At 35.6% G+C, this 22,591-nt stretch overlaps 1 pseudogene; it reads right to left on the bottom strand.

Annotated features, from left to right (window-relative positions):
• Window positions 1-688: 688 nt before the first annotated feature.
• LOC109446200 (glutamate decarboxylase 1) overlaps window positions 689-22,591 on the bottom strand; it is a 42,033-nt pseudogene continuing 20,130 nt past the window's right edge.

The following is a 22,591-nucleotide window of genomic DNA, read 5'->3' on the forward strand; positions in this document are numbered from 1 at the left end:
CCTATTTTTAAAAAATCATCCCAGAAAAAAGACAGTCAGGCATCCACTGTCGGGCCAGACAGAGTAATTGGTACTGTGCTTGTCCTCCAGTCAAGAGTAACCACAACACTGGGCAGCGTCGGAGGCAACAGCTCCCTGGCGTTAACCACAGCAGTGTGAGACCATGGTCCTTGAGAGAAGAGAACCAAAGAGCGCCTCCATCACCCTTCCCGCCGGGAGTGCTTACCTGCTGCCGTGTCAGGAGCTGCAGCACAAGGTGAAGGCACAGCTGAAGTTCTGGACTGAAGCAGCTGGGAGTCACCCACCGTGTAGCAGAGCAGAGGGCTCTGTGCCGAGGGAGGTTGGGGAAGCTCGTGTGTGGACTCCCCGTGGGTCTCCGGAGCTGAGTTACACAGGAGCCCACGAAGACTCGGTGAGACTTGCCAGAGAGCAGCTGCCATGGGACTAACTGCAACAAGAAGCCCCAGTCCAGGCTCAGTGCCGAGACCTTGTTGACGGCCTTGAGCACTCGGTTGAGATGCCAGAAAGGCCAAGTTTTAGGACAAAGGACCAAGCTACAAAATGAAGGACACGTGCCCTAGGACTAAGTGAAAAACTGAGATAGAGCTGCCATGATAACAAATAAAACCAAGCCTGACAAGCTCAATTGCAACTCCAGTCACCTAGCTGAGTTTATTTACCCTCTCAGTTAAAGCGATGGGATATGAAAAAGCCTGAGGGCCCACGTCTGCTCGTCTAACCACCCAGCCCCAGGTGGGGAATCTGAGGTCTGATGTAACACTTTGCATGAAGCAGCCAGGGAGCAACACACACAAAATGCTTTAGTTTTGCCAGGTATGGGTGCCCAAGGCCCAGTAATCCTTTGAGGGGCAGAGACGGCATTCCGAGAGGCCCAATAACCGACGTGGGAGGGAGAGTATGGAGATTCTGTGTTGGAGAGAATATTAAGGTGTCGACTGGGTTACAAATTAGAAAGTGTAACTGCAAAAATATTCTGAAGTGCACTGCCTTTCCCCAAATGCATGAGTGAGTGAATGGTCATGTGGCCCTTACCTTTCTCACGGAATATTGTCTACATTGGCCTTGTGCCCCGTTTTAACTGACCACGCCAAATGTCAGCTTGTAGAATTGCCTGGAGGACAGCAAGAGAGCAGTACTCTTGTTAAGACAGTAAGTGAAGCAGGAGTTTTGTTTCTTACTAAATCTCCTGTGAACTGTCTGTCTGGTCAGCATGTAAAGAAGATACTCTGGAGGTTAAGAGGATGGAGGATTATGTGAGGTGGTGTCTTTGATTGCTTCAGCTGTGTGGAACATGGGAAAGTGTACAGGAAGTGAGAGAAATCAACAGGGCCGTACTCCTTAATAGACCTGGCTATGATCTTCTTTTTAATACAAAACCGGAGCCCAGCCAGGCTCAGTTTGCATTCTTTTTTGGATGGAACCCAGTATACATTTACTGTTTTCCCACAGGGGTCTTTGAATTTATAGACATTTGCCATGATTAAGTAAGGATGGAGTTGGAAATGATAAACATTAAGAGCCAATTAGTACATTACATTGATGATGTCATCATGATTGTCTCCTCAGAGGAATAAACAGAGGAGGGGTTAAGAACTAGTCACCTATTGGACAAATACAGGTTAACTGATAAACCAGCTAAAATTCAAAGCACATTGAAATTCCTGAGAATGACATGGTTTGGAGCAGCCAGGGACATTACCATTTGGTGTGTAAAGGCACAGACTGTGCCCTTAAACCACGTATCAACTTGGATGGCTTTATTTTATAAATGAAAAAAAAACTGACAGCTAGACAAGAAATAGATAATTAAAGGCTGCGAAGGGACTAAAATTCAAGTTTTCTGACTGTCAGTTTAACTTCCTCAACTTTACCAAAATGAGTTTGTAATTTGCTTTTTAATTATGAAATATTTCAATCCCATAGAAGATATTTTTACAAATATCCATTTATCCATCATTCAGATAAATATTTTTTTTTCATTTTTGCTTATAAATACTTAAAGAAATGTAACTTTCCGTATTTTGTTGAAACACCATTTGAATTATTTCCCATCTCATGCCTCTCCTTCCCTTTCAAGAAGGAATTAATCCTAAAATTGGTGTATATCATGCTTGTCCACATTTTTACTCTTTTATTGCATATGTATGAATTCTCACTTTCAATTCTAGTCATCTAGTGATGTATCATTCTACTCCAGTACCCCACTGTCTGACTTTCTCGAGCTTTGCAGAAAGGTTTGCATTCTGCAAAGCGAATTCTTCTTCCTTTATACTTGTACTTCAAACTGACGTGGCTATTCTTGGCTCCGTACTGCTTTAGAAGAAGTTTGAAATCAGACTGTGAGGATTTGAAGAATAAACAGAAAACACCTGTTGAGAATTTGATGGAAACTGCTTTGCATTTAAAGATTAACAGTCTTTCGTTTTATTAAGATATTGAGTCTTCTTTTGGATGAGCATACACTGCTAAATATCATTAGATGGTATTTCATTCAGGATATATACCTTAGTGTTCACAAAGGAGTTTAGTATACAATGTAATTTTACCATACTGTTCAATTCTGGTTTTATTAAAACAAATGTGTGAAATAGCAACACACATGGATTGGGGAATCTCTATCTTTCCTCATTGCCTGATAAAGTAGTTTGTACAAAGTTGGGACTCTCTGTTCCTTGGTAAAACCCATCTACAAAATGACCAGAGCCTGATGTACGTCTCTAGTCATAGTGCAACAAAGTTACTGAATAGATTCCTTTAATGTTTTCACTTTCTTCTCTTTTTCTATTTCTGCTTGAGAAAATGATGGTAATATGTCTTTCAAAATTACTAGCATTCGTTTATGTCTTTGAATAGTATTATGATTTTTAAAATCTCGCTAGAATCTACATTTGAAGCCCCGCTTCTTCTCCAGTATTAACTTGTATTTCTATGTTTTTATGGATCATTTATTAGAGGTTTGCTTTACTTACTTAAAATATCTAGAAGATACTTCATTTGGCAAGAGAATTTCAGTTTTTAAAAAAATAATATTTAACTCTTTGAGCAACGCAGAAGTCCAGTATATTTTGAGGTCAAAATCTCATGTAAATATTTCTGTTTTCAAGGCCTGATATTAGAGTTTTGACCATTAGATACAGATTATACACATTTCAGGTGTCTCCAGTTTAAACTCATTATTTACACTTTGAAAATAGAAGAACATTATCCTAACAAGTTCCTCGAACTGTATTTAGTTTGAAATCAAAAATGTGATTAAGGTAGCTCCCAGTAAATTCTTTCAACTGGTCAAAATAGCTCAAAGGAATGAGATTAAAGGAGCAGCTGTCTCCTTGAAGAAGTATAGTTCTCAGGGTCCTGTAACTAAGTCAGAAGAGGGATAGAGACACCTATATCTAGGGAGAGGCTCCAGAGGGCGAATACAGAGAAATATAACAAATCTAGAATGTAGGTCTAGAAAAGATCCGTGAATGAAGCATTATCCAGCACATGACTGCATTAACATATTAAATTCTCAGATAATGAGCTCTTTTGGTCAATTGCATACTTTATTTAGGCTCAGGGTAAATATATTTGATCTTTCATCAAATGTTGCGGTAGGGCAAGATATTGTATACAGAAAATGGGTAAATGTATTCTCTCAAGAAACTAAGCAATTTCTTGAAGGCCATTCTGGAGATAGAATTCAGTGAGGTCAGATGTTTCTATTTAAATTTATTGGCTTATAAGCCAGCGATTCAACTTTAACTGCATTTTAGAATCCCTAGGGATGCTTTTGAAAAAAAAAAAAAACAATATTCTGATCACAACCTCAGAAATTCTGATTTAATTTGACTGAGGTAGGTCTACGCATTTGTATTTTTTAAAGAAGTTCCCCTGGCAAACCGCTAGATTGGGCCAACATACAGGAGTCATGACCCAGAGTTAAAGAACTATTAGAGACAAAAAAAGGTTTGAACACCTAACACACTGAATTCCAGCCAAGTAATCTTTCTCTAATAGCGCAGTGCAGAAAACTGCTTAATGATTAAGGAGAATACCATAAAATCCTTTGCAAGATAATGTGTGGAAGGTAATCAGATAACGTCTGATTTTGCTTCCTCATGATACACCCACCTAAACCCCTGGAATTCAGGATATTGCATGACTTGTTTAGGATTGTGTCCCGTTAATGAAAGAATTCACTCCTGATTTCATGTAATTTTTATGTAGGTGCAGTTTTAGGTAGTATATGCTCTTTGTATTTAATTATTCTAAACTGCTTCTCTACCGTTTCTCTACTGTGAACAAGGGATGAAAAACAACACATGTTACATAAAGACTATAGCGAGCAACAATTCTAAGTTCCACCATTCTGTAGTATTATCAAAACCCTGAAGTATTGCCTTCGTACAGCTGAGTGCAGACACTCCTCAATCTACTAGGCATCACTATACTCCTGTTATTTGCCAAGAATAGAATAAGACATTATCCCTGCCCCAGACTGGGTTACTGTCCAATGAGAGAGCCAGCTTTCTAAGCATATCCTTTGCAGGTAACGTATTCAGTGTTATCAATCAGTGAACATACATTAATTGTATTCTTGACACTCATGTCATTAGCACTGATTACGAAATGGTATTCCAGACCTAGTCTGTCCGTATGGTGCTAATAGTGTACTGAATATAAGAAGTATCTATGATTAAAGGAAACCTTATTCTTTGGGAAACATTTTCCTGTGAGTCATCAACGGCTGCAGTGGGGACATATACGTAAAGACAGAGTCAGGAGTCATAGCTCAGTTGATTGTCTCCACAGGTCAGGTAAGCAAGAGCTTTCTCTTCTGCTGCAGACAAACAAGCTTCAGGAAAACGATCAAACTGGTAATCATGTGTACCGAGCACAGCAGCAGCTTCTTCAGTGGAGAACATTGGGGAAATTTATGTGGTCTGAAGAAACGATAGCCTATGAGGATCACTGGATCGAGAGCAAATGACTCACCAGGGTTTGATATCATAAAAATTGATGGGGTGGTTAGGAGGACAGCTTGCACTAAAGGAGAACTCACTGAGCCTAAGGAGCAATATATGGCACTGTCATTTTTTATGAGCTATATCATCCTATCAAACATGTGACTGAGTTTCTAAAGAGCCATAATCAATAGTCTCTCTATTTCCACACATCTGTTGTCATGGCAACAAATGTAGAAGACCCACTGAGTGGTCAGTCATTTGAAATTAAGGAGAGAAACTCTGACACAAACTTCTCTATTTTCCCTTGCCTGAGAAGAATCAGTCAGAAGCCTATTTAATGGGATCCTATTAAACACTAATTTCCCCCAAATTTTTGTGACTCGTTATTTTCATATTTCAGATCTTCTGCCAAAGTAGAAATTTTCATGTGGCACTAGTTGTAAAATGTAGGCTCTTTTAATTCTATTTGTAACATTTCTCTTCTTGATTTATGTTTATTGAACATGCTCAAGTCTATTATTTGTGACCATATAGCTTATCATTAGTGATTCTACTATAAGGAACACCAATCAATAGAAAATTTAAAATTTTGCTTTTTAGCAATAGAAGCACCTATAGACATCTTTGTCCCAAACACAATGGAAATAGCATCTAAAATTCATATTACTTCTTGGATAAATCCATCATGAATTTTTGGATTCTAACATTTTTCTCATCTTGAAGTTTCTGCCCACAGAACAAAGTATACACAGTCTACCCATGTTACAAGCCACGGCAATGAATTCACCTGGTGAAAGAACTGTCACAAATATGGTTAAGCCCCAAAATTCAGAAGGACCGTGGCATGATAATACTTTTGACACTAGTTCCTTTTCAGAATTGCCTGAGCTGTTCTGGGTTCCTTGCTTTTCCATATGAATTTTAGGATCAGTTTGTCAACTTTTGCAAAAAATCACATCTGGGATTTTGATGGGGTCTGTGTTCTATCTACAGATTGAGGGAGCATTACTCTTTTACCGATATTATAACTGCCATTAAGGAAACTTTGATCATCAACATGGTTTTATTTCTTTTAGGTGTCTAATTTCTCTCTACGATGCCTTACATTTTTCAGTAGACTTGTCTTGCATTCCTTTTGTTAAGTTTATTCCCAACGATTTTTATTATTTTTGATGCTATTGTAAATGGAATTATTTTCTTAATTTCATTTTCAGGTTGTTCATTGCTAGTGAATAGAAATGAAGTTGATTTTTGTATTTTGATTACATATTGTCTTTAAATACTTTCAAATCTTCAGTCTTCTTTTAAATAGCTATTGCCTTCTGTAGCTCTGAATCCCAAGTTTTTGTTGGGGCTAAAATAATACAAACAATTATTTTTAAGCAATTAAGAAAGCAATAAATAAACAGTATTCAATGTGAACAGAATGGCTGCGATACTTTGATGTAGAGTTTTCCTATGCCAATTTTAGAGCATGTACATCTACGAAGCATATACCATTCCTAGGAAACAGAAATAACTGTGATTTTCATAACAAATTCTACAGGTCACCAATAAGTAGCAACATTTAGCCAAGTCCCACAAAAGTGTCTTTAACTGGTACGTGATCCCATTTGGTGTGTGCACTATTGTGAGGAGAGGTGAATGTGTGAATCAATCACCTAATAATCCAGCCCCTCGCGGCCCCTGCCATATCACATGTCCTACCTGGCCTGAGCCCTGCCTCACAACACTCAGGAAGTCTCCACTTTTAGTGGCCTTGAAATTAGGGAGTGATAGGTATGCAAAAAAATAAAAGCAAAGTGATGCAAAGTTGTTCCTCTTATATAAGGCGGGGGGAGGGGGGAGTCACAGAAATGTTTTAAATTTTGGAAATCAAGGAAAAAGTAGAGGCCAAATTTAACAAAGCTATAAAACAACCCCATACAGTTGGCATTTTCATATTTTTGTCATCTCGTTTCCTGGAGGCATTTATTTTTCAATACTGAGTCATTGTAACAAGAATCCAACACAGTTGAATTATGATAATATATCATCTGTTCACAGGAAATTTTAATTTATAACACAGTTACTGAATGCAATTGCTGTAATTATACAAGGATCAATCCATAGGACTTGAGAGGGGCTGAGTAATGTTGATTTTCAGAGTTCTCCATAAATCACTGAAATAGAGTGCATGTGCTCAAATGAACTGTGTTGAATGAGATTTTTGCACTTTTAATTATGCCAGTGATTCCCTGAGATATGTGATCTGAGCAAAGGGAATTAACATAAACTTTGAAGTATGTCATACCTCTCGCTCCTGACTAAACTAAAGATAATTTGGGTATGGCTTCACATCTATTTCTATTTACCTTTAAATGACTTGATGAATGGAAATAAGAAAGCTGAGAATTGGAAATAGTGTTAACTATCTGTGAAATATTAAATGGGTCATGGGAAATTCCAAAGGGACCACAGTGGTAAAATGCTCCCCAACAGGATTGCAGGGTTGCCAAGAGAAAATCTGAAATCATGGGTCAGTTCCAAGTACAAGCTCCAAATACATGCGAGATCTCTGCAGCCAAGATTTATTCAATCTGCCTGGGAATACAGGACCCACCTCAGCAAACGTTAGCATTTATTGTTTTGATCCAAATGTGTTGATTGCTATCTCTAAAATCCCCAAGTCTCTCATAAATTTCTCCATTTATCTCTTTATATTGGTAAACATAGGTACTAGGAGCCTCAAAAATAACCTGTATTCTTCCTGTTATCTCAGACTGGTAGACGCTGAGCTCATGGGGCAGGCCAACATGAGAGACATATATACAAACTGACCATGGATCAAAGATAATTCATGGCTAAACTTTATATAAAACTTCTTTACCTGATAAGGACATGTCTCTTCCTTCTAGATTAATGTTACATTTTCTGATAAAGTCTGGTCATTTTATCAGAAAGGTAATGTTTTTTGTGCTTAGGAATTAAAGTTATAGAGCCAGAATACAATTGAAATTTTTCAATTTTTTTGGTTTCGTTACATTATTTGAAATATTTTCCACATAAGTAATTCAAAATCTTTACATCTTTCTTTTTAAAATAGTTCAGGATCATACTTTCTTGACACTGCCACCTGCCACATTTCTACCCAGACTTCCAGGACCCATGATGGCCTACTTCGTCTGCTTCATGACTTTACCACAGTCTTTATACATGGAAGAGCAGAGTGACAACATGGATGGACCTTGAAATTATCAGGCTAAGTGAAATAAGTCAGACAGAAAAAGTCAAGAACCATATGATTTCACTCATATGTGGGACATAAAACTGAAGGCAACAAACAAACAAGACAAACAAACAGAAACCATAGACACAGACAACAATTTAGTCGTTACCAGAGGGTCAGGGGGTGGGTAATAGAAGAGGGTAAAGGGGGTCAAATATATGATGATAGAAGGAAAACTGACTCTGAGTGGTGCTCACACAATGTGATGTATAGACGATGTATTACATAATTGTACACTTGAAACCTATATAACTTTACTAACCAATGTCACCCCAATAAATTTAATAAAAATTTAAAAAATAATAATATTAACATGCATTGAGGGCTTACTACATTCCAGGCACTGTTTAAAGAACTTAATGGATACAAACATATCTATTTACCAATGAGGAAGTACTATGATTATTCACTATAGGGAATGGGAAAGTGAATGCAGAGAGATAGGGAACTTGCCCTATTTGCTTTGCTAGTGAGGGGCGGAGCTGGCACTGGTCCTAGGAAGCCTGGGGCCAGTATCCATGCTCTTAACCCCTTCATTATACTTTTTATTTTCACCGAGTTTGCAACTATACCTACTTTAGAAAACAGAATCAGCAAAACTAAATTAATCATGCCAAGGTGATTTTAAACTCGAAAATAGCTGTCAAAGATGAAGTGTATTATTAGTTAGTCTCACATTTTCAACAAACGATTAAATAGGATTTTCGTAATGCAGTTTACTGGTGATGTAAACTTAGGAGGTTGTAGAACCCAATTAGATTATTTGTTTTTATCAAAGTAAAAATAGCAAAAATATTCATAGCTTTTTCAAGGACTGTAGCCTCATAAAGTACTGGTAGAATTTATTGACCAAAGCTAATTCAATTATTTTATAATTAAAAACATGGTAAGGTTTGCAACTAGATGTACCAAAGCTACTTCTTTAAGAAAAGTAAAAGTTATTTTAACAGGAAATTTTGGAATATGAAGCAAAAGTTGAGTGATGATAAGACTGTTAAATATCCAATGAACTACAGATTTTAAGGCATACCCTTGTGTTCTCTATAAATGGTTGTTTAGTTTGAGAATATATAGATGTGGCTTAATGGGATATCTATTATTCCCATATAAGTTTAAATAACAGATCAGCATAGCCATTATCATAACTTTATCAAGCTTCTTGCAAAGATTTTTTTCTAGTGGGAATAAAGATCAGAAAAATTTAACGTCCGTTAATTACTGTGTTTGTGAAGGGAAAATTATCACGGGGACCTAGAGATAAGAAATCTCATATTAGACTGGAGGAATAAATGTCAATATTCTTGTAAAATGTTTATTGAATTTGTACCCACATCCCATACTAGGGGTTTGGATTAGGAAAAAGAATCCAGAAGGTGGTGCTTTGGGTTGAACTTTGTAGAGTAGGTGCACTTTTGATGGAAAGAGTTGGATACCATTCAAATTGCAGCAAATGATGAAGGTGACAAGTGAGGCCTCACCCCCAACTGGGGCTGATAATTTTAACTCCTGATGTGGGCTGGGGGTTAAGGGTCTGATGAGCAGCCCATGGGGAAAAGCAAGGGGCTGGTTGGGCAAAATGAACATTAAAAGCTGTGCCCTAGATGAAGCACTAATATCAAAACCAGACATTTGAGAAACAAACAAACAAAAAACTGACTCTTCAATCAAATGGAGTTTAGGGACCAACTGAGCTAAGACAGAAACGTGAAGAATCCAAGGCTAGAGGGCAACATGGCTCAGCAAGAGACAGACTGCTAGCGTCAACCCAGTGCCACGATAGCTTTTCCACATTCCATGCCCGCACCTGCACTGCAGGGCTGCACTGAAAATATTTAAGGGGTTAACTCAGACCACTCTTTAAACCTATCTTCTCAGTCTCCTGGTCAGATAAACATTGAGACAATGCAAAGGCTGGCTGTCAAATCAACTGAAATGAACCAGATTTCTGGTCCAGTACTAAGCTTTACTAAGAATTTCAAGGATATAAGCAATTGTAAAGCACAAAGTACAGAGAGGTATTGAGTGGAATTGCCAATTTGTTCCCAGGTCCTTTCTTGCTGGTTCAGGATGCTCTATGACCTATGTTAACATATGAAGTCCCTAAGCAATGTGTGATGCTACATTAATGACGCAGAAGGGAGCTTATTCGATCATGAAACATCTCTACTTTATACTCAGATAGTTACATAGCTTGTGAGATATTTTCCAGAGCGCTATGCCCCATAAATTTATAAATTCCAGTTTACTTATGATATGCAAGCTAAACAGACCAGTGGCATTGTGCTAATGGCTCCCCTTTTGGATTTCTGTGCCAGTAAGATCTAACTGTCTCTCAAGCTAGAAATGTCAGGCTCTCTGCACTATATCTTCCCAGTGCATTTTGGCAATTTTACTGCCTAAATAGCTCTTGATTCTCTATTACCTGGCACTGCTAGGCCCTTATCCTTTCCTGGAATATTGCAATGGCCTCTAAAACTAATGTTCTGAGCTCAAGCTTTCCTCCTGCTCTAATCCATCCTGGAAACTGCCGTCAGAATCAACGTCTTTTTCTTCCCGTCTTCAATACCAGTCTCATTATATTACCCCCTATTAAATTCACTTTAATACTTTCACATTATTGAAATACTAAATTTAAGGCTTTCTAATTCTCTAGCCACTTAAAACAAAACTCTGTTCCTAACACTCTACTCCAGCAACATCAAACTGTTTATTTAAAGCATTTCTCAGTTTCCACGTAACTGTGATTATCATCGTTCCACATTATCTGCCTGGAAAAATTCTAAATATTTCAGAACACCATTTGGATATAGATACATGTTTCACATTCCCTCTATATGTTGTGCATAATTCTATACTAGCACTTTATATTGAAAATAAAATTAAAAAAAATACATTGTTTTCTTCTTTTGGTTCACCCTGCTGTACCCTGAGTTCTAGAGACACAATCTCTCTGGTAATTATCTCTGTTGGTTAAATGCATGTTCTTCATTGCGGTAAAAATATTTTGTGTTATGTTTGGAAACAGTTCGAAAGAAAAAAAAAATGAACTTAGTAATATCCCTGTAAGACTTTTAGATTAAACTAAGTCTCTTAGCAGCCAGAAAGGACCTGCTGTTATAGAATTCCCATAAGTTATGGAAGGCAAACTCACGCATTATTCTGTGTGATACAAGGTCAGTGACAGAGCCTTGGTTGAGAGAACACAGCTGTGGGAACATGGGAAAGGTTCACTGTTCTGTGGTTAAAATAATTTTGACTGGCATGAACTTAAAAAAAAAAATCCACATTGGGGCGGGGGTGATATAGGTAAATGGATATTATTCTGTCTTTAAATGTCACAAATTTTCAACCACAGGTAAAGTAGGCATCCACATAGAAAATATATAGAAAATACTATATACCTCAAAATAATAGCGAGAACAATTCTTAGAGATTCCTTCTTATTAACAGGACACTAGTGAATAAATCAGATTGTAAATGTCTAGAAACTCTACAAAATATACTTGCTTAATATATAGAATTTATATTGGAAGAAAGTATTCTTTTAACTAGTTTATATAACCCACATAATATGCATATTAAGATAGTATCATGATTTGGTATGTTCTTATTTCAAAGTGTCTATTAAGAAATAAAACCAATACCTAAAATTATGAATATAGGGACAAAGAAACTTGAGGTGTACTTTTCGATAAGGAAATGTTTAATCTGTCTTTGATAGCCTTTATGTAATGATAGGCTATCATGCATAATGCATAGGGAAAAAACAGATTTATGTTCCTAAGTCTGACAAACCAGATCACGTTCCTCACTAAAGCAGTAATTCTTATGTAGGCATACATTACACTTAGATAATTCAACTGCTGTTCCCTATATTTCACAAAGACAGGCTATCAAAGTCTGTAGCATAATAACTCTGGTCATGAAATGTCTTATGTATTTGGTAGAAGAACAATTGAAAAGAATATGCCAATTCATGGGGTTTTTTTATTTCTAAAATATAGAATTCACACATTAAACTTGAATGAATGCAACAAAGCTTGGAGAACAGGAAAGTACAAGTCCTCTGTAATGAAGAACCATGATGATATTCGGTTGTACCCTGAATGATTAATACAGATAAAACCAAAGTTATGGAACTTTTTTACTTAGTATATATTTTTAAATCCCTGGTTCTATTTGACATAGTAAAAAAATTAAATATTCAAAATTAACATTAATTATGCACTGAGTCTGTACAGAGCCAAGACTGTAGGTCTCTCATTGGGTCTACCTTCCTCTTTGTCTGTCCTCTTTCAAAGTGAATTGTTCATAGGCTATAAAGGAGGAGTTACATATACAAATACTAAATTATTTCCCTCTTCATACTTTTCTCTAAATCCAATCCTATATTTCTCTCTACTTCCAGCTTCCCTTGACAGAACAGAATCATTTGATTTTTTCACATTGAGAAAATATCTTTTTTTAGCTTAATTGAGTGATAATGAATTGACCTGTGAAATTGTAAGATATTTAAAGTGTACATCATGATGATTTGGTGCACCTGTATGCATACATTGTGAAAAGAAAAAACTAACACACGCTGAGTGGTTCAAATTTTCAAAAATATTTAACAATTTTATTTTATTCTCACGCAACCCTGCAGAATAGGCACCACTCTGATTCCCATTTCAGAGAAGAGGAAAGGCACCTGCTTACGGCAAGTGATTTGACAATGGCTCCACTGATGCGTAGTGTATGTGAATTGTGCTAGGGCATTTGGCAGATCTTTGTCATACACACTTGAGAAGAGACCTGGCTGGCTTCAAATTTGGGTTTTATTACTTATCAGCAGCATGATGTCAGACACATTATTTAAACTCTTTAAATTGTAGTCTCATGAAATGGAGACAATAAATCATTTAACTCATAGTATTAAAAGAGAACAAACTGAGACCACACAGGTTAAGATGCTAAGCATACCATCTGATACACGGCAAGTGCTCAGTTCATGTTAGCCATGATTATCTCAAACATGGCGCTGAAAAACGTGAATTATTTCATCAATGTGGAGCCACCTGACTCCATTTTGTGAAATACAGCTAATACACTTTTGGAGACTTGTAAATGGAGGTAGCTGCTTTTGATTTTTGGAGACATTAAAAATGGTGTTTCAGAGGGAAAAAAATGAATTTAATCATTGCATAGCAGCATGGTAGAAGCCATAGTCCCTTCTAAATAAAAATTCCAGGATCAAAAGACTAATATGTTAGGCTCTGGCATTCCTTTTTCTCGCTCTCTGCTCCAAAATACAGAACATTTTATTCATTTTTGTTTGAAAAAGAAAAACATCTTATATATTTTCATTTCTAAGACCGAAAACTACTATATGATACTGAAAATTATTTCAATTCCATATGTTTTAATTCAATTAATTCAAGAATGTAAATATGTGTTAATTTATTAAATGTCCACAATGGAAATTCTCCTTTCTTTACAAGAGGAGAGATTTTTGTCTTTCATATTTACTTATGCACTCTAAACACACCAAGAAAAGTACCTCACATTTAACAGATTCACAATATTTTTATACAAATACATGAACTAACTTGAATCTATCTATCTATTTTCAAAGAATGACTCCCTTTCATCATCTTTGATAGCATAGGATAAGAGAGAATCAAAAATTCTAAAAGAGAGGATATCATCTATATTATTCCTTTCTTATCTTCAGCAGTAGATATATTTTTATTTAGTGTTTATATTTGGTACACAACTACATATGTTAGTATCATAAATCCTTCCCAACCCTTTCAATTTTATCAACAAAATGGTCAACAGCTGTTTGTCTTGTGGCAAGATTGGAAAAGACCATTTGAAAAAAACTTACTTTGCCCCCACACGGCTGGTAGCTTATCATGGCTGTGCCTTCCTCATTTGTGCTTTAATCTTTGGAGCGATCCGTGTGTGAATGCAAATATTATTAAAAGGAAATTGTATAAGTAAATATTCTAGATGGCTACATAACCATCATTAACTTGAAGTAAATTGCAGGCAATTTAAAACAGCCAGGGATAATTTTTAAGAAACGGTTTAGTGCAGGGAGATAAAGCAGAATGCTCTATCTTTGTACTGTAGCTCTCATTACTCCACGATTCACAATTAACCAACTTGTAAAATATGCAAGTGTGCTAAGAGGCATTAATGAAAGTCATGTGACATTTTGCTTATATTTATATGGCAATTCAAATAGAAGTTCTGGAAAAGAGATACAATGAAATAGGGAGTGGAAAAAATAGCATACTTTGGTATTATAATTTTCATTATTTGAAATAATATATCTTGAGTTTTTCTACAAGGTCACTGTTTGGCAATAAAACATAGTTTCTTTGTAAAATTCAGAGACATATTCTGCCTGTTTGCCTTGGACAGCTCCTAAAGCAACACCCCACACATGACAGTGGATCATGTTAGCACATTCTTGGGCCATTATTATAGGGCAAAGAGACATGCGGGAAAGCCAGAGGAGCACATTTGATAACTCCTTAACATGCCCCTCTTCTCTAAACTTCTGCTTCTACACACAATTTACCTTTAAAATGTCACAGATGCCACCCGTTACTTAACTTCTTACATAATGACAATGCAGAAGCAAATATATATATATATATATATATATATATATATATATATATATATTCTCTTTTAATGGTCAGACATTTTGTTTAATGTCCTTCCCTATTTAATATTTTTAATTAATCAACAGGACCACAACAGGACAAATACACAGGATATTTTACTGCCTGCAATATTTTTTTAAATTGTTTCCAAGCCCCCTTGCCTCCTTGCAGAGCCCTAAAAGGGACTGCTCTCTGGTGGAGGAGTTGGTTCCTCCTGGAGCCAGCTGCTAAGTCTATAAACATGTGCCTCACTAACTCTCAGCTGGTGGAAATTACCTAGTTGAAGATAACGCTGGTATGTTAGATAACGCTTGTATGTTTACAGTGGCCAAGACATGGAAACAACGAAAATGTTCTTCGATAGATGATTGGATAAAGAAGTTGTGGTGTATATACACAATGGACTACTACTCTGCCATAAGAAAAGATGAAATAGTACCATTTGAGACAAAATGGAATGATCTTGAGATGATTATGCTAAGCGAAATAAGTCAGACAGAAAAGGTCTAGAACTATATGATTTCACTGATATGTGGGATATAAAACTGAAAACAACAAAGGAACAAGACAGACAAATGAAGAAACAAAAACTCATAGACACAGACAATAGTTTAGTGGTTACCAGAGGGTAAGGGGGGTGGGGGGTGGTAGATGAGGGTAAAAGGCATCAAATATATGGTGATGGAAGGAGAACTGACTCTGGGTGGTGAACACACAATGTGATATATAGATGATGTGATACAGAATTGTACACCTGAAACCTATGTAACTTTACTAACAAGTGTCACCCCAATAAAATTTACTTAAAAAAAAGAAGAAAGAAAAAAATTAAGAGTGTCTCTTAGTACTTGTCTCAAATCATAAAATATGTAAACGAGGATTACTATGAAAAGCAAAGATCAAAACAAACAAACGAAAAATCTCTATTTTCTCTTAGGACTTAACAAGCCTAGTGAAATTTTCTGATGATATATAAAGCTGATGTCCTTAAACACTGATATCAGATGGTTTCTGCTCAACTTATCTTAGGGTTTCTCACATTGCCTGCGATAAGTGGTTGTGATGCTGGCATAACTCAAAGTGACGGTAATATTATAAAATGTATACATATGATGCATGCTTAAGATAGGTTAAAAACTTACAATAAATATATGTGATAAAGATCATATATTGGTGGTGATCCTCCTTATTTTAATATAATTATTAAGGTAAAGATGACATTCCTTTGGATTTTTTTTTTCAGGGTTGTTCATTGATCTGTAATAAAATGTCATATTTTTGCTTCGATAACCTTATGATAAATATTTCAAGTTTGATAACACTTCTCTAAGTAGCTCCACTATTGCTCTTAGGAATTGAAATTATTTATAGTTGTCTTCTCTCCCACTAAGCCTTCTAGTCAATTTAGAACTAAGAGTCTATCTTATTCATTTTATAGCTCTGGAACAACTGGTAAATATTAACTGACGAATGAATTAACAAAGGATAGGAAACTCAGCTGATTTCATATTAAAAACCCAATAAATATGTTTCTGTTATATAAAGGATGACTGGATTAATGTGCAAAATGACTGAAATCCTGAGATTTCACTCTGCTCCATACAAGAACTAAAACAGTGGCTTGGGACCACATGAACACTATCTACTGACCAATCAAACTAACCAGACACATTATTTAAAGGGCAATATTAAAATTAAAAACACCACACACACACACACACACACACACACACACACACACACACACACACTTACAAACTTACTTTTTGGAGTTCTTGATCTCTTGCAAAACCTTTTGGGATATGTTTAAGTCTTGGTGGAAAGTACCAGAAGCAGACATTGGTGAATTCTGGCTAGATCAAAGATTAAAATTTTACAAGTATCATTAAAGCTCTACCTAATTCCTTAATTATTTCAGAAGTATGTTAATTAATTTAATGTTTAATATATTTTAAAAATAGGCCTAATACATGACAGGCACTGGACACAGAGATAAAAGAAATAGTCGCTGTCCTCACCAAGTGCCCAGTCTAGCACAGGCTCTTCTGTCTTTCTCCAATACCTCTCCTATTATATTTCTTAACAATTTTCCTATCTCTGTAGGTCACCTTCCCCATGCTCTGGTCTATCAATTCCTTCAAAGCATCTTTAGCCAATCATCCCACCACCATTCCTCAAAATAGTTAAACAAATAAGGTTGGTTCTGGTTTTATATTTGTGTAAGATTATATTAGGTTGAGTATGGATGATTGATTAGAGGAGAGAAGAGAGAAGAATATTAGTAAATAAAATATTATCGTAATTCAGGGGAAAATGGAGAGAACTTCACTAAAGTAATGGCTGGGGCTATAGATAGGAGGGTTTACATTTCCAAAATCTTCAAAGGACAGAATTGATCTACTCTAGGCTTTCATGATGAATTCAATTCTCTCACATACATAAAGGGCGTCAAATATATGGTGATGAAAGGAGATTTGGTTTGGGGTGGTAAACACGCAAATGAAATATGCATGTATATATAGATGATGTATTATAGCATCATACACTTGAAATCTATATAATTTCATTAAACAATGTCACCTCAATAAATTTAATAAAAAATAAATTAAAATAATATGTTTTTAAAAAGATATATAAGAAATTTCACTTAAATTATAAAAGCTCATTTCAGAGAGGAAAATTAACTATCAGAGAATGTATATAGTATTAAAAACAAACAAACTCCTTCTCATCTAGTTTCCACTTAAGACTGAGGGAGACTCACAAAAACTAAGATAACAATATAGTCAGAAGGAGACAATTTAGAAGAGCGATAAAGCATCTTTATATCCTAATAGGTACTTTTATTAGTATGATTTAATGCATGCATTTGATACTTACTGGGCCTTGAAGAGTAAGATGGGTATAATGTTAGCAACAATCTCACTATTTTTCATTAATATCTATTAATACTTAGTGCCATAATAACGATTTACCAAAGATTATCATATAATGTAAAGCCTGCCAGAGTCATATCATCAACTGTCTAGAAATCCAACTGTATATTTTAACATTGCCAAAACCTAAATCTAAGAACAATTAAATTACTCTTGATTCAGTGCCAGAGAAATCAAAAAAGCAATTATAGCCAAATGTTTTCATTGTCTTAAAAATTAAAAGGTTGAATATAATCATCCAATTAAGTCTTTTGGACCCTTGGCTTATAAGGCAAAGAACTTAAATTAAAAATGTTTTATAATCTAAAATAATTGCATTTAGATAAAATATTCATGATAACTGTTAAGCATACTTTTTAAATTATCTCAAAATATTAGATAGGTAATAGATTCAGGTATTAATACTCAGAAAAACAATTATGTCATAAAGAAAACAATAACAGTAACAAAAAACTAAAAGTCCTTGCCTCTGTATCACACACAAGCTTAAAGTTATCTTTTTCCTTTAAAACACTATAGCAGTATTTTGCACGTTCCATATGTCTGTCAATCTGTGCTTCAAAACCACAGGTTCCCTATAATTTGAGCAAATAAAATTAAAATCTCCATTAAAGTAAGTTCCTTTAAATTACATTGAAGGAATTCCTAAACTTTATTTAAATGTACTTATTTTAATAAATAATATGACATTATCTTACTACTAGTAGCTGTTATCTATTATCATTTTTATTTCTATCTCCTCAAACTGCTTTTACTCCCTACTGTCTGTAGAACTTGAGGCAAATTATTTAACCTTTCTAAGCTTCCATTGCCTAGACAAATGTTTACTGGATATTTTGATATGAATTTTTTACCTGTCTAGTATGTGGAACAAATTTTTAAATTTATATAATGCACAGAATATTTTAACACTACATACCTGGTATATATAGCAGAAGTTCAACAATTGTTACTGTTAAAATATTAGCTTTATACACTTGGTTTAATTTACGCTTAAAAGAACCCGATAAGGTGGGTAACTGAGGCACAGAAAAATTGGCCAGTCTCTGTCTCCATTTGCCTTCTTTCCCTGGGTGATTTCTGTTGTCTTGTGGCTCAAAAAAGTATGCATTTTAGGTTGATGACACTCCCACTTATATTTCCATCTGAGATCTCATCTCTGAAGCTCAGACTCATATATTCAATTATCTATTCAAATCTCCACTTAGATGACAAAAAAAAAATCTCAAAATGATATGTCCAAAATTGGCCTCCTGATTTTTCTGTATAGACTTGTTTTTCCCAGTCTTCCCAATCTCAATAATATATCAGTTTTATCGTTCTCGCTAAGGCCCAAAAACATTAAACTTTTCTTAGCCTTGACCTTCCTCCTTTTCTCACATTCCACATCTGATATTTCAGCAAATTGAATTGGGTTTACCTTCAAAATGTAATTCAAATCTAATATATCTTAACCTATTCACAGCCACTATGCTAGCCCAATCATTTTCTCCTGCTTTATTGAAATTGCTTCCTAAATGATCTCTTTGTTTTTTCCACACATCTATGTCCATGGTGAGGGTATGCATTCACAGTCATTCTAGGCTTGTGTAATGTAGAGCCTTTACATATGAGGTGGTACCTCAGTGTATTCTCAATTAACTCTCTACTTAAGCCTTTGTGATCAGACCTGTCTTCATGGGTCTACAACCTGTACGGTCATATAGGGCCCCATACTCAGAAGGGTTTCATACTTAATGTAATGCTAAATTTATCTTGGACTTGCGTGTTGTAAATAAAATCTAATGGGATAATGGATCATGCATGTCAACTAAAGCGATGCAACATACATGTCTTCCATTCTTGGCCACTCCATGCACACAGAGCATTTGCAGTCGACAATGAGCATAGAATTCCACTGGACCTATAATATATATGAGTTCAGTGACACTCAATACAAGTACAAGGTAAAACGTTGTATCTACAACTCAATAAGCCAAATGTTAAGAGTCCCAAGAGGCCATACTTTCTGTTTAAATCAGAACTTGTTTCCAACAGAGACAAAAGGCAATGGTTCTAGGAAACATTAATAACTGAGGAATGTTTTCATGTCCTTTCTCACAGTATTTCCATGGTTTAACCAGCTCACTCCACTCTACAAGTAACTGCATTGATCTCCTTGTAGTGTCTTCACAACAGACATGCTTCCGTCTCAAAGCTTTTAAATTGAGTTTCCCTCTAACTGCACTTCCCTCTAACTAAATATCAGCATGTCCCCTTCTTCATGTTCTTCAGTTTCTGCTCAAGTACAACCTATTTATTGACAATTATCATCCTATTTAAAATTATAAATACTTACCCCTAGTACTCCTTTGTTCCTTATCCTTTTTCAATGCCTTATGTTTCTCCACAGGAAATACATATATGAATCAAAACGTGAAAAAAGTTTTCATTATATAAACATATGATCAGATCTGTCAACTCTCACAATTTTAAACAAATATTGGTTTGGAAAAAGCATTGTTAGTCTTCAATATGCTTAAGAATAGGAATGATTAAATATCAATGCATTCATTTATTGAGATAAGCACTTTATCACTTTATACTATGCCAAATATTTTTCTTTAAGGGTAATCTGGTTCAGGGGAAGCTATAAGTTGTAAAAAACAAGAAAATCTTACAGAAAAGTTAATTGAAATTACCGATAAAGAATATTCTTATTCTTAATTCTAACAAAGTGGGGCTAAGGATCACGGAAGTGGTAGCCATAGAGCTTATTACTCTCCACAAATCTTCCATATAGAATTTTTGGTGGCATTCATGCATATTAAGTTGGCAATTTAAAATATCAGGACATCTGTCCTTATTGTGAATGCATAATTAAGGTTCTTGGAAAAGTACAAAGATTGAATAGTAAAGACAATTGTACTTTTATTCTAAACTTTATTGGACTCTGTTAGCCCCGATCCTCCAAAAATCAGACACCAAGATGGGATTAAAGGTGGAAGGGTTTTATTAGTGGAAGTACCTGCATGAAAGACAGTGGGAAGAGCAGTTAGACAGGGAGAGCTATCAAACTGTGAATAGTGTGACCCTAAGTGAAGGGGAAGAAGGAAGATGGAATAGAAGCATCCTAGACCACCATGAGGTCCAAAGAAGACTCAGAAAAGTCATTGGGGAATCTTCACACCAAGTCAGCAATCAGAAGAGTCTCCTGTGTCTCAGGAATAGGATGCCTTAGAATCCCTGCCATGCTCAACCACTGGCTGGGAGAAAACTTTCTGAAGCATAGCCTCAGGGCAAATGTAATTATGAATTTAAGAGAAGCAGATGGGACTCTTGGACAATTAAGCTCCCTATAGCATTTTCATGGCCAAAACATTCATTTTATGAATCCAAAGCCAGCCCAACCCATGTAGAAAATTCATCTAAAAGGAAACTTTTGCCTTATATTTGTTTTTGCATATATAATCAAAATTTGTAGAATCTAATGTTATGATTTTCTCCTTAATTATTTTGTAACCTATCACAGTATTTTATGTAATTAATTTTGTTTGTAAGAAATGTGAATTTCATTAATGATGGCTCCTCTTTCTGCCATCCATGAATTATTCATTGTATAATTATAGTAAATAAGGAAAAATATAATGTTTTTCATTTATGTCTCTAGACTTTGTTCCTAATGCCCATTAGTTTCTCAACAGTACTGATGGAGGACCACATATGAAATGTTTAAATATTTAATCGCTATATATCATACTACAAACTTGCAAGTTAACTCCTCTCGTTCAAGCCTGCCATGGATATTTACCTGAACGTAATTTCTGGTGTATAGGAATGTTCTTTAGTGGGAAAAGCATTCCCATCACACTGAGTTTTTGTCCCCTAGCCCCAGGAATGGCCTTGCTTACATATAACATCTGTTTAGGCCCCATTTTTATGAAATATTATCCATATGCAAAAGATGATGAGCCTGCTTTCTCATCACCACCCTGTGTGAATTTTTGGCATTCCTGTTGTGCCATGAAATATATTAAGAAAAACAATATGGACTTACAGAAACAAAATGGATTTTAGATTTAGGTGAGTGGCCAACTCTGCTTCTTAGTGTTAGTTTTCACCCATCAACAAGCTACTGTTTCTTTACCTATTTAATAGGCATAATAATACCTACCCAAAACAATTGTTGGGAAACATAAGCTAGATAACATATAAAGATTCCTAACCCGATAGACATTCAATGAATGGTAGGTCCATTTTATAGAGTTGATGTTGTCTTTATTTCAATGCCTTACTACCAAAAAGAATTTAAGGTGAGTTATCAATGTATATACACGATTAGAAGTGTTTTTTAAAGCCTATATTAGAACAGGGTGACAGTAAGGTTAGGAAAGAGTAGTTGATAAAAGATAAAGTTAGAAGAGAAAATGTGTGCCAATATCCTATACACTAAAGAAGAATCATGAATTTGCCTCTGTGATTCATGTTAAAGAACATATTTTACCATTTGCATTTTGTGCTAGGAGTTCCATATTCATCCAACAAAAAGCTAACCAATCATTCTGGAGAAGTGTCCCTACTCTGGCACCGACACCTGAGGGAAGCCCCTTGAGATTCACAGGGTGGGAAGTGTACGGAGTGGACAAGGTTCTCAAGGACATGCCCATAGTAACTTAGCTCACTCTTTAGGGCTTGTCTTCATCATGTCCCTCAACATGGAACAGTCAATGAAATAAAACCTAGAAGCACTTCCGTCAAAGTAAGGAAAATGTTTTCATA

The sequence above is a fragment of the Rhinolophus sinicus genome, linkage group LG09, assembly GCF_036562045.2.
Source record: "Rhinolophus sinicus isolate RSC01 linkage group LG09, ASM3656204v1, whole genome shotgun sequence".
Taxonomy (NCBI): domain Eukaryota; kingdom Metazoa; phylum Chordata; class Mammalia; order Chiroptera; family Rhinolophidae; genus Rhinolophus; species Rhinolophus sinicus.